The following is a 13,861-nucleotide window of genomic DNA, read 5'->3' on the forward strand; positions in this document are numbered from 1 at the left end:
TTCTACACTCCTCAGAAGCTCCTGCTTCTCTCCTCTTATCAAGGTGAATGAAATCTCAAGTGGATCTAGATAACCACCTGCTATAGTTTAGAGTAGGTTTCACAGCCTTCCCCTTTCACAGGAAAACTCATACCCCATTTGTTCCTGAGAGATCTCCAAGCTACTGTTGCTTTGTGCAGTCTTCTCTTCTGTTCCCTGTCTCCTGCTCACCAGTGTAACAGGCCCCACAATCTGCTAACACAGTGTGTAGTTTTTGCATAAGTGAGACCCATTCAGTGGGGGTGTTTGTGGGGGAGAGACTGTATTCTGAGCAATTAGATCATTTATTTTATCTGCAAGAGAGTTGTTTCAGCTGTGAACAGGTGCCCTTCCCAACCTGCTCTACAAGACAGTCCAAGCTTACCCATTTCCTGGGGGTTGGCTTTATTAACAAATAAACTAGTTTTTTATTTTTTCAAATTAATTTTTTTAATAAAAAATGGCTTTTTAGATGAATATTTTCATGAAAATTTGTCAATGTTATGGAAGTTTTTGCTTTGTCATTTTTATCAAAATACCCATTGAAATTTTTCATTGACTGAAAACTGGGTTTTTAGTAAACAAAATATTGATAATAATTTTTCAATAAAAAGTCATTGAAAAAAAAAACACTAAATAAATAATGGGTGCACTTGGAGCCCTGTGAAACCACAAACCACCTCTGAATGTTTTCCATTTGTTGACCACTTCTACCATGAATGTCATTGATATGTTACTGCCACCTGTTGGAAGGGTTGGGGGATACAGGGATAGAATGCAAAAGGAGAGAATGCCTGGCTTGGGGTCTACGTAGTGAGCCCAGGATTCCTCATGGATCTCTGGCATCCCAGTTATCTGGTCAAGCTTCCTGCCCTCACTCTGTCACATCAGAACTGTTCGATGCTGGCAGACCAGGTGCCACCTCATGCCTAGGCCTCTCTGAACACTGACAAATGCATAGCTGGAAACCTATCTGGCTCACCTGTGTGTTAATATTGTTAAAATAGGTACTATATTTAGAGAAATGTGTTTAGTGTTTGGACTTTATGAAGTGCTTGTGAGTTGCTGCATGCATTAATCTCAATTATAATATCTGTATCCCATGTTATAAAGCAATATTTAAGTGTTTGCTATGAAACTAGAAACCCCCATAGTCAGGACAGAAGCAGTTCCCAAGTGTAAAATACTAGTTTACAACAAGAGGTATCAGGTCCTGGCAAACAAAGGAAGACCTGTAGACACTAGATGAACCTTTGTGGAACATCAGTGGACAAAAGACTTTGGGAATGTCTTCACTGCACTTAAAGACCCACGGCTGGCCCACACCAGCTAATTCAGTCTTGTGGGACTTGGGATACGGGGCAGTTTTAATTGTTGTGTAACGTTCAGGCTCAGGTTGCAGCCGAAGCTCTGGGACCCTCCCATCTTGCAGGGTCTTAGAGGCAGGGCTTCAGTCCAAATGTCTACACCACAATTAGATAGTCCCTTAGCCTGAGCTCAAGTCAGCCAGCCAGCCATGGGTTTTTATGTCCAGTGTAGACATACGTTTTGTTGATTGTTTACCCTATACCCATGGAGAGGGGACATGCACAAACACTTGTCCCATCACATCTTGAACTCTGGGGGAAGGGAATAAAAATCCCTGCCAAGAAGAAATTGGCATCACTAGGCTGCTTGGAATTTGAAGAGGGCAATATTTCTAAGCATAAGGAAGGATCCCCAATCTGCTTAGCTCTAAAGAACTACAGTGTTAGGTTCCAAAACCTAACTCATTTGTGTGTGTATGTTAATCTGCTTTAACTTTGAAAATAATGTGTTTCCTTTTCTTAGTTCATAAATCTTTAGTTAGTTGATTACAAGATTGGCTACAAGCATTGTCTTTGGTATGTGATCTGAGATGCAATTGACCTGGGGTAAGTGACTGTTCCTTTGGGACTGGGAATAACCTGAATATTGTGATTTTTGGTGTAAGGACCATCTATCACAAAGGCAAGTTTGCCTGGGTGGCAAGATAGAGCAGAGTGCCCAAGAGGATTGTCTGTGACTCCATGGTAAGGCTGTTATGGTGCTTGATGAGTTCACACTTTATACTTGGTTAGTGGAATCTAATTATAGAACACACAGCCAACTGGAGATTTGTGCCCTGGTTTGTAACAGTCTGCCATGAAGCTGGCACCCACATTTATGAGCCACTCCAGACTGCTTCACTGAGGGGACATATGGGATTGAGACTATTTTCTTCCCTTCTGTGGATTTTGACAGTTGAGAAGAGCATGAACTATAGTGACTGCTGCCTTCTGGGTTATGTTACAGTAGGTAGAGCCTCTGCTATGTAATTTTTTCACACTGTTACTGACATCATTTATATAATACTCTGTATAAGTCTTGCCAAAGAGACACAGATCATTGTCCCAGAAGAGACCTACCTAAGTGGCAGCTGCATATAATACTCAACAACACATGTTAGAACAGACTAACCTCTCGAGCACAGGATTAAAAACAGTGCATCCTTTTTTTAAACATTTCCAGCTCCTCTTGTGCTCTCTTTCTGAAACAGAGTAAAGGCTGCCTACTTGAATGCAAAGTTAGCATTAGGAATTTTAAACATAACTTCTGACAAACATTTGGCAGAACAAGTTCTTCCATCTCTATGGTAGCAAGTAGGCAATTGCAACATCTCCTAGAACAAAAGCAGAGACTTGGGGGGGGGGCGTAATTTTTGCTTTGACATGTTAGATTTATTACATAGAATTTTATTTTTAAAGATAATCTGCCAAAAGCTAGAAGTCAAATCCAAAAGCTAAAATTACAAATACTCTTTAAAAGGTAGCATTTAAAAATATCCCTCCTCTTAAACTCTTCCTCCCAGCCCTACACCCGGGAAGAGTGACTCGAGAATTATGGAATATAAACAAAGTGATTCCGAACTCCCTGCACCACCCAAGCTAGCCATCATTACAGATCTATTTTTAAGAAGGAAGCATGCATGGATGTATTTAATTAAATACCAAGTGAAAGGTAATTGCAGCATGCACAGGCTTTTCCCCTGCTATTGGTCGTAGCAGAGTAGATCTTTAGTGTCAGGATCAGACCTTAAAAGAAAAATACACCAGTCCATTTAAAATATATAAAGGGCCTGAATGCAGCAGACTCTTTAGGGAGTATAGGTAAGATACTAAGAACCCACAACAAGAGCTAGTTTAGAGGGGATTTTGGACACAGGGTGAGTAAGGCATAGTCATGAGTCCACCGGGCATGGTCCCTATGTGGATTCACCAGCCAACTGTCTGCCTTCCATATTTCTCCTCCCCTCATCTCCTCCCCCGAAAAGTCTGGGTATGTTGGGGGATAGGGTTGTGGGATACAACTGCTCTGTTGCCTATTTCAGCTTTGATACTGCAGTAGTAGATTCTGCTGCCACCCCATGGCTTTAGGGGACGGGGAAGACTTATTTTAACCCCTATATGTGCAGTAGGGCTCTAGCCCACTTACTCAGGCTATGCAAAGTGAACATGATTTTCTCCTAAGTCCTGATTCTCAACAACTGAGGCAAGGAGAGCAAGATCAAGCTCTAGAACAGCCAGTTTTGTTCATATACACAAATTCCGTGTAGATCATACCGTCTTCATAGTATAAACAGACTCTGCCTATAGGAGGACCAGAAACATTGTCAATTTATATCTCTCAGTTCTATGCTTCGTTCCTCTGTCTAAGGCAAGTCATGAACCTACCTATTTGAGGGTAGATTTACTGTAAATTAGTTTCCATAATAGTGGCAGTTTAATGTTTATTCTAAAAGTGTCATACTTGTAAGCATCAATGGTTTACACATGGAAAATATAAATCAATATTATGCCATTGTTCAAAATTGCAGTACAAAAAATCTAATTCTAATGCATCTCAAACTAGTGAAAGACTGTATTATACTGGTCAATACTCTAAAATAAAAGGCTAGAAGTCCAACTGACTAGGGATATGTGAAAGGATTCAGCTCCCCAAGAGTCACAATTTGCCATTGATGTGTCCAGAGTTTGTGTTTTAAAATTGATCGGAGTCTCATTCATGCATGAAAATGCAACATTTTATAGCTGCTTGTCATTAAGAATATGGATTGACAATTTGCATAATATCAGTTTTGAATGACTAGGCAGTTAATGTTATCACTGAAATACTTGACGGGAAACACATTCTTATCATTAGACCATAGCAATTTAAAGTCAACAAGCAACACTTTCTCAAATAAGTCCTAGAGCTAGTCCTGGCATCTTAAAGAAAAGAGAGCATTGGTGGAAGACAGACATGATTAGACTCCAACATTTGTAAGTAGCTATATCTGTCAAATGTTTTATCATGTTTTCAAAAACCTGCTTTTGGACATAGTTTGTGACTAGCCTAATAGTAGAAAAACTGAAATTAAAAAAAAAAAAAACTTTCCATACCACACGCACATGCGCACACACACACACACACACACACAACTTTGCAGATTATATGGATTGTAAAACAAGTTATGCAAAAGATTATGAAAACAAAAAGCCTCAAAATGAGCCTTTAATTTTGCTTATAAGCAAACAAACTTTTCTCCAGCACTTGGACTTTTTGTAATTCCTAAAATTCCAATTAGCAATTTCCAATCTGTACATTATTAAAAGGATTAATGAAAAATACGATTTGTGATTTACTTACCCAGCTTTCCTCCTAAAATAAAAAAGCCACAACAATGTGCCACTCTGTCCCTATTTTATAACCCTCTGTACTGCTTTCCTTCTTGGTGGTGTATAGAACCCCTTTCCCCTGGGATCACATGAAAGTGTTCTATTAATGTGAATTGGCTTATGTTTGAGAACACTATGTTGGATAGCAATGAAGTGTAAGGAATCTGATCCTGAGAGCTTTGTAGCTATGACACATCAGATGCTGGATGAGAACAACATGAGAAGCAGGCAGCCCCCAACTACTGCAAACTGAGTGCAGTCTGTTTTTCTTTAGCTGTTTAAAATAGTGGGTCAAGTTCTCACACCAGTATAACTCCACAGGAGTTACACCCACTACCTTTCTGTCCTATGGCTACACCTCTGTGACTTTAAACTGTTTGCCTCACCTAATGAACATTTTTCAGTGGAACATGACAAAGGCAATGGGAGTTCTCTCAGTTAGGAGTTCAGGATTGGGTAGTAATAAAACAGCACAGATCATACCACCATTTTTAGGACTGTACTGCAAATCCAAGTGTGTCGGGGGAAAGCAGGGGGAGGGGTGGAGCATGAGATGCACACCTGAGTAGTAGAGATTGAGATTCCACTGGAATTAGAGATCTATCCCTAATATCTGAAATAACTCTTAAAGATGTTTTTACCTGATTTGAATTATGTAGCAGCTTTGGTTAAGCACCTTCTGAAATGGTTTATTGCTGAAATGAAAACAAACCATTTACTGAGATAGAGGCATTTAATTGCCTCATTGGATACATATCCAAGTCAGCAAAAAAACATTAAGAAATTATCTATTTCACAGGAGTTTTGAGGCTTAACTAATTTTTTGGTGATGCCACAAATGCGAGGTGTTACAATAAAGACAAATGCATTAATATGGATTATTTGACCATAAAGTTGTTATCAGCAAGTTAAAGTTCAATGCATAGGTATCAGAATAAGTGCTATATTATTTACCAAAAATTGCAACTCAGGCAAATCACCAGCTGGATCTTAATACAGTATCCTGGCATTGCTTCTGCTTTTAATTCCTTTTAAAACATCAGAAGTACAAAGTGTGGAATATCTAGCCAACCGTTAGCTGGTTATTCTTATTAATTATTCATGTACATACATGTGAGAAGGAAGAGGAAAAGTGTTTGTAAATAGCTGTGGATTCCAGGGAAATAGATGGCTTTGAGTATTCCATTCTCTGCCAGTATGTCACCTTATCATAGCAACCTTGTCTACTGTTTCACTCCCTTCAATTCATTAATCTTTCCTTTTGAAAAAAATTCCTGGCGCCCCTTTGAAGGCTTTATCCTGCAAGGTGCTGAGTGCTCTTCCCTGAATTCCCAGCACCTCACAAGATTGGGCCCTAAGTTTGCTAGATTTCCATCAATAACTGGTGATCTTCATCCTCTGAAAATACCTACTCAGACTGACAATGTATATTATGATTTGATGGGTTGTAACCAAACCCACTGCACTGAAAGAATATCTGGAGGCAGAATTTTACCTCCCTCTGAGGTGAGCTGCAAATGAGGAAAGGGAAGCATCTGTAAGAATCAAGAAGTGTTTTTAAAAAGATACCAGCACCAGTTAAACTACCTCCTTCTGTTCTCACTTGCAGAAATTGTTACTTGAGGGGTAATCTGTACATCAGAAAGATCTATGATTGGACTTCTCCAGTTTACAATATTTAAAGAGAGGTGTGAAATTTCCTTAGTAGCAGATAACCTATTAGGCTACAATCAGGGAGAACTATGTCTAAGAGGAAACCCCTAATTATGGCAAGCAGTTACTTCCTGGTAGAAGAGATGTGTGTTTTGAGGCTACAGAACTTGGATAGCCTCCAGTTATGGCCTTTTCCATGAGATTTTTCCTTATCTTTAGGCTCCCCATCCCCTTCTCTGGGTTATACAGCCTCACAATTCCCCAGAGGAGAGGATGGGGGAGTCAGAAAGTAAGGAAAGGGCTCAGGGAAAAGGCAATAAGGTCCAGGAGTGAACAGACCTTGGCTGCTGAGTAGAGGGTCCCAGAGCTGGAACACAGAGTAGAGGCCAGGGCAGGGTTCTCCTTCCAGCCACTGAGGAAGTGGTACTATGGGGCTAGTGAATGGGAAGATTGCCTGAGACTGTTGACAAAGAAAGACTTGGATACCCAGGAAGGGGGAATATACAGTGACCTGGCCAAAGGGCCAAGTCATGAAGAAGGAGCACCTGGAGTCAGAGAGAGAGCACTAATCCCCATAGTGGCCAGCAGGAGGCACCCCTAGCAGTAAGTGGACCCCAGGACACTTTCATTAAGATTTCAAAGCAACTGGTAGTGGCTAGTGAATTTCTACACCAGTAAGTCTCTCTTTTGGAGTTAGAGAAGTGGTTTATGTCATATTGGTATATAAAGGTGGCCCAAGCATGTGCCAGCAAAGGAACATAAAGTTGGAGCTGATTTCACGGCATCAGCGTTAGCACTGGGGGCAAGTCACTTGGCTGTCTCATAAAACAAATCTGTTCCTGTGTACAACATACCAATGGAGGCTGCCGGACCCTGCACTTCAGCAAGGAACAATGTAATCACTTAGACTGTTCCATTAAATCATGGTATGAAAAAAAGCATGAAGCAATCTGAAATTCAATTCAGACTGAGCTATTGTGCCAGAGGCTAGGAAAATTGTGTATGTATTGCATTTGGTCCCGGTGGAAGAGGACTTGGGATCGCAAATGCTGACCCTTCACAAGTTACCCATTTTTTTAGGTTTCACACACTGATACATCTTGTAATTCCAATGAAAATACATCACTGAAGGGTGAACCTAACAGAGTCTGATGGACAGCAAATAAAAACAGTCCTGTCAGGAATAAATCATTGAAAAGCCTACAAGCAACTGAACATAAACTAGTTTCTTTTGCCACAATCTTGGGTGTTGATGATACCCATTGGTGTATAAGCCTACTTATAGTCAGGAAAATGAGGGATAAGGTGAGCTGAATAGGAGGAAATATAGAAATCAAAAAGTAGGGAAGCTTTAGGCAATATGTGAAAGTATGCAGTTCGCAACAGATGCTCATTCATAAAAAGATAATTCATATGTACTTGCATTAAGCCAGTGTTTCTATCCTGCCATAAGGAATCACTGGGAGGATGCAGTGCATATATGTTAGTTATTTAAGAATACTACCCTAAATTGCCTCAATTTCAGAAATAATGTGGTTTGTGTTGACTAATATTGCTGTAAGTGAGCCAATAGAAGACCTTGGTATGATTTTGGAAATACTGCTCTTTAAGCCTTCAGAGGTCATCATGATCAATCAATCAGAGATGTTGCATATATATTGCATTACAAATTTACTGTAGTGTAGGTTGTTAAACAGGAGTCCCTCTGGAAATTGCAGGTAGTCTGCTGGGATCTGGCTGATCACATGATGCTGGCTTCTCATTTCCAAGAGCTGAATTGTTTAAAAGTCATCTAAAAATACATAGCGGATATCTGTCTATGGAAATAATTTCCACAGGGATTGTTGTATGATGGTGAAGGGAAGGGGAACAATGCTGCCAACTCATCAATAATGTGATTTATGCTCGTGTTATAGTTGTGAGTCCCACATGTGCTATTCCGGAGCCTAGGAGAAGGAGCACTAAAATGCACAGCTAGAACCCATGAATTTGGCTGCTAATACTTTTGTGCTCTTCACAATCCTTATGACAACCCAAATCCTGTTACTGCTGCCTTGATGGAGGTAACTATCATTCATCCCGTACATAGATAAGAACTCGCAGTGGATCACTTCCGGTAGAGCTGGAAATAGAACCCAGGTCCCTAATATAACAGAGCCAAGTTTTATCCGCTCGACACATTACTTCTGAGGGACTTATGGCAAAGTTAGATGTGCTGTAATCATCTGCATTAAGCCTGGCTCTGTCACCCTTTACTGGCTAGACCACATAGAGAGGTTTGGGACTGCCACTGCTTCCATTATAGGACCACTGATTCCAGGGCCGGCTCCAGCTTTTTTGCTGCCCCAAGCGGCAGAAAAAAAAAAGGAAAAAAAACAAACAAACCAATTGAGCTGCCGCCGAAGTGCTGCCAAAGACCTGGACGTGCCGCCCCAATAACTGATGGAGTGCCGCCCCTTTCTATTGGCTGCCCCAGGCACCTGCTTCCTTCGCTGGTGCCTGGAGCTGGCCCTGACTGATTCTGTAGCTCAAGTGATAGAGATTTATGATTTTACATCCAGAAGTCCGAGGCTCACTCCCCACAGATGAACCAACCATGGGTGCTGTGACATTTGGCTATGCTGTCTGTAGCCACTACACTTCTCTACTCACAGGGTCAGGAAGAGAAATCAATATCCCTAACACCCAGCATTCAAATTCTCACAAATATTTATGTAACCCAGGGCACAGTGTCCTCCTCTGTATAAGTTAGACCACAGGGGATAACAGCATGCGTCTCTCCCACCATGGGGTCGCATCTCTGACCATCTTGGCTAATAGTAATTGATGGCTATCCTTCATGAACTTTTCTAATTCTTTTTTGAACCCAGTTATACTTTTGCCCTTCACATCCCATGGCAATGAATTCCACTGGTTAAATGTGTTGGGTGAAGAGTACTTCCTCTAGATTGTTTTAAAGCTGCTACCTATTAATTTCCTCAGATAACCCCTAGTTCTTGTTATGTGAAGGGGTAAATAACATTTCCCTATTCACTTTATATCTGTACTATTTATAATTTTATAGACCTCTATCCTATCCCTTAGTCATCTCTTTTCTAAGCTAATCAGTCCCAGTCTTTTTAATCTCTCCTCCTACAGAAGCTGTTCCATACTCTGAATAATTTTTGGTGCCCTTCTCTGTACTTCTTCCAGTATCTTTTTTTGAGATTGAGTAACCAGAATTGTATGCAGCATTCATGGTGTTGGCATACCATAATTTTACTGGGGCATTATATTTTCTGTCTTATTATCTATCCCTTTCCTAATGGTTCCTAACATTGTTAGTTTTTTTTGACGGCTGCTGCACACTGAGCAAACGTTTTCAGAGAACTATCCATGATGACTCCAAGATCTTTCTTATGGTAATTTAGACCCCACCATTTTATATGTATAGTTGGGATGAGATTTTCCAATGTGCATTACTTTACATTTATCAACATTGAATTTCATCTGCCATGTTGTCACCCAGAGTGAGACCTAAAGAAGAGATCTGTGTAGTTCAATAACTTCTCTCTCTCACAAACAGAAGTTGGTCCAATAAAAGATCTTACCTTACCCACCTTGTCTCTCTAATATCCTGGGGCCAACAGGGCTACAACAACACTTTGTCCATTTGTAACTCTTTGCAGTCAGTTTTTGTCTTAGCTTAAGTAACTTTATCATCTGCATATTTTGCCATGTCACTGTTTACTTCCTTTTCCAGATCACTTATGAACATTGAACAGCACAGGTCCCAGTACAGATTCTTGGGAAACTCACTATTTATCTTTCTCCACTATGAAAACTGACCATTTATTCCCACCCTTTGTTTCCTATCTTTTAACCAATTAATGATCCATGGGGACCTTTCCTCTTACCCCATGAATGCCTAATTTGCAAAAAAGCCTTTGGTGAGACTTTGTCAAAGGCTTTCTGAAAGTTCAAGTATATTATATCCACTGGATCACCCTTGTCCATATGCTTGTTTACTCCTTCAAAGAATTCTAATAGATTGGTGAGACATGATTTCCCTTTACAAAAGGGATGTTGACTCTTCCACAAAATATCATTTATCTATGTGTCTGATAATTCTGTTCTTTAAACAATAGTATAGTTTCTACCAGTTTGCCAGGTACAGAAGTTAGGCTTACTGGCCTGTAATTGCCAGGATCACTTCCGGAGCCTTTAGAATACATATTTCAGAGTAACAGCCGTGTTAGTCTGTATTCACAAAAAGAAAAGGAGTACTTGTGGCACCTTAGAGACTAACCAATTTATCTGAGCATGAGCTTTCGTGAGCTACAGCTCACTTCATCGGATGCATACTGTGGAAGCTGCAGAAGACATTATATACACACACAGACCATGAAACAATACCTCCTCCCACCCCACTCTCCTGCTGGTAATAGCTTATCTAAAGTGATCATCAAGTTGGGCCATTTCCAGCACAAATCCAGGTTCTCTCACCCCCTCACCCCCCTCCAAAAACCACACACACACAAACTCACTCTCCTGCTGGTAATAGCCTATCCAAAGTGACCACTCTCCTTACAACGTGCATGAAAATCAAGGTGGGACATTTCCAGCACAAATACAGGTTTTCTCACCCCCGCCCCCCCCCCTTTTTTTTTCCCCAAAAAACACACACACACACACAAACTCACTCTCCTGCTGGTAATAGCTTATCCAAAGTGACCACTCTCCCTACAATGTGCATGATAAGGTGGACCATTTCCAGCACAAATCCAGGTTTTCTCACCCCCCCACCCCCATACACACACAAACTCACTCTCCTGCTGGTAATAGCCTATCCAAAGTGACCACTCTCCCTAAAATGGTGGGGGGGGGGTGAGAAAACCTGGATTTGTGCTGGAAATGGCCCAACTTATCATGCACATTGTAGGGAGAGTGGTCACTTTGGATAAGCTATTACCAGCAGGAGAGTGAGTTTGTGTGTGTGTGTTTTTTTTTGGGGGGGGGGGGGGGAAGGGGGCGGGGGTGAGAAAACCTGGATTTGTGCTGGAAATGTCCCACCTTGATTTTCATGCACGTTGTAAGGAGAGTGGTCACTTTGGATAGGCTATTACCAGCAGGAGAGTGAGTTTGTGTGTGTGGTTTTTGGAGGGGGGTGAGGAGGTGAGAGAACCTGGATTTGTGCAGGAAATGGCCCACCTTGATTATCATACACATTGTGAAGAGAGTGGTCACTTCGGATGGGCTATTATCAGCAGGAGAGTGAGTTTGGGGGGGGGGCGGAGGGTGAGAAAACCTGGATTTGTGCTGGAAATGGCCCAACTTGATGATCACTTTAGATAAGCTATTACCAGCAGGAGAGTGGGGTGGGAGGAGGTATTGTTTCATGGTCTGTGTGTGTATATAATGTCTTCTGCAGCTTCCACAGTATGCATCTGATGAAGTGAGCTGTAGCTCACGAAAGCTTATGCTCAAATAAATTGGTTAGTCTCTAAGGTGCCATAAGTACTCCTTTTCTTTTTAGAATACATATATAACTGTTACATTAGCTACCCTCTACACATCTGGTACAGAGGCTGATTTAAGTGATAGGTTATATACCACAGTGAATAGTTCTGCAATTTCATACTTGAGTTCCTTCCGAACTCTTGGGTTAATACCATCTGGTTCTGGTGACTTATTACTGTTTAATTTATCAATTTGTTCCAAAACCACCTCTATTGACCCTCAATCTGGGATAGTTCCTCAGACTTGGCACCTAAAATGAATGGCTCGGGCTTGGGGATCTCCACCACATCCTCTGCAGCGAAGGTCAAAGCAAGAATTCATTTAGTTTCTCCACAACAGCCTTGTCTTCCTTGACTGCTCCTTTAGCCCCACAATCATCCAGTGGCTCTACTACCTGTTTAGTAGGTTTCCTGCTTCTGGTGTACTTCAGTGGCATGCTATTTGTGTAAACGAGGCATGCAATGCATGCCCAAGGCCCATGAGACAATTCCATCCAGCCCCTGAATGTGCATGGAGGACATTATTTTGCATGCAAGTGTAGAATTGCATGCCTGACTAAATGTCATTGCACGCCACTGATGTACTTAAATTGTTGTTAGATTGTGTCTTCAGTTAGTAACTCCAAGTTCTTTCTTGCTTTCAGTAAACCAGTTTGTGTATAGTCTTTTTAAAAACATAGTAAGAGTTCTTGTGAATCAAACTGTACCTTTACATATTAGGTATTGTATCAACTACTTATTTCAGTAAATCTTTGATAGTGATATTGGAATTTTAAAATAAAATTATGCAAACTTGTTAAAAAGACATTGTATTAAGTGACATTTGTTTTGCCTTGTAACAATATACTAGGCCAAATTCTTCCTTGGTGTAATTTGATTGAAGTCAGACTTGCACTAGGGATTTTTTTTTCTGCTGCTGCTCTGTGCAGTATAAAGACTACATAAACTTAAGCTTTTTTAATGGAATATACTAACCTGTGTTTCTGCTGTTATTCATCAGGCATTTGGATCTTGAGTCAATCTTCACAAGCTTGTTTCTTTTCCAACTGAACTTCAAATGGAACATTCCTCTGGATTGATGTTACAGGACTAACTGATAAATCAACAAATGTAGATGAAAATGGTGAGTCTGAGCAACACATGTAGTCAAAACAAGATTATAATTTGGGACTCTCCCAGATTGCAAGTTACTTCTTTTCTATGTTATGTATTCAGAAAGTGTCTGAAATAAATATCTAGGAAAGAATTTTATATTAACGAGGCCCAAATGGGTCAATGTAGGTAAGAACTAACTTGTTTTAGAATAGAATAGCTTTTATCTGAATTATAGAATACTCCACCTTAAATTAATATTCATCATAACTGTCTTCTCAGCAATAAGCATAAATTATTTGTTGTTCTTCTCAGCCCCTTGAAAGGCTCCCAAAAGTAAAAATCCTCTATAGTAATCCTTTTAGCTGCAATTCCTTCTTCTGCTTCTTTTAAATTAACATTAATGAATATTTATGTAAAAGGTGAGTCAGAGGTCCCAGTCCTGCAGCTGCAAGTTCTATCTGAAAAAGTTTGGTTTAAAACCAGTACAAAAAGTAAACAGGTTTTGAATAACAAAGTTTTGAATTTTTGGTCTCTCTGTGTTGATTGGTGATGAGATTACAGTGCCTAGCACAATGTAATCCTGACCTAGTTAAAACCTTAACAAGCTATTGTAATACAAGTTAAGAAAAATAGCTATCGCTATGTAAAAAAAGTGAACAATGTTTTAAATAGGATTCTTTCTTGTACGTTTTGGGGGGATGGTTAACAGCTCTTACAAACTGCAGTGATGGGTCTGACAGTGGGTCAGAAGGCACCGTAAACTGTAATTCCAGATGTAACTTTACATTGTTAGAGTTTAAATAGATCTATTTTGAAAAAGAAAGTTATTTGTCACTTTAAAATGGGTTTTTTACCAATGCACGTAAACCCATTCTGAGCAAC

This window comes from Natator depressus, chromosome 7, assembly GCF_965152275.1.
Source record: "Natator depressus isolate rNatDep1 chromosome 7, rNatDep2.hap1, whole genome shotgun sequence".
Taxonomy (NCBI): Eukaryota; Metazoa; Chordata; order Testudines; family Cheloniidae; genus Natator; species Natator depressus.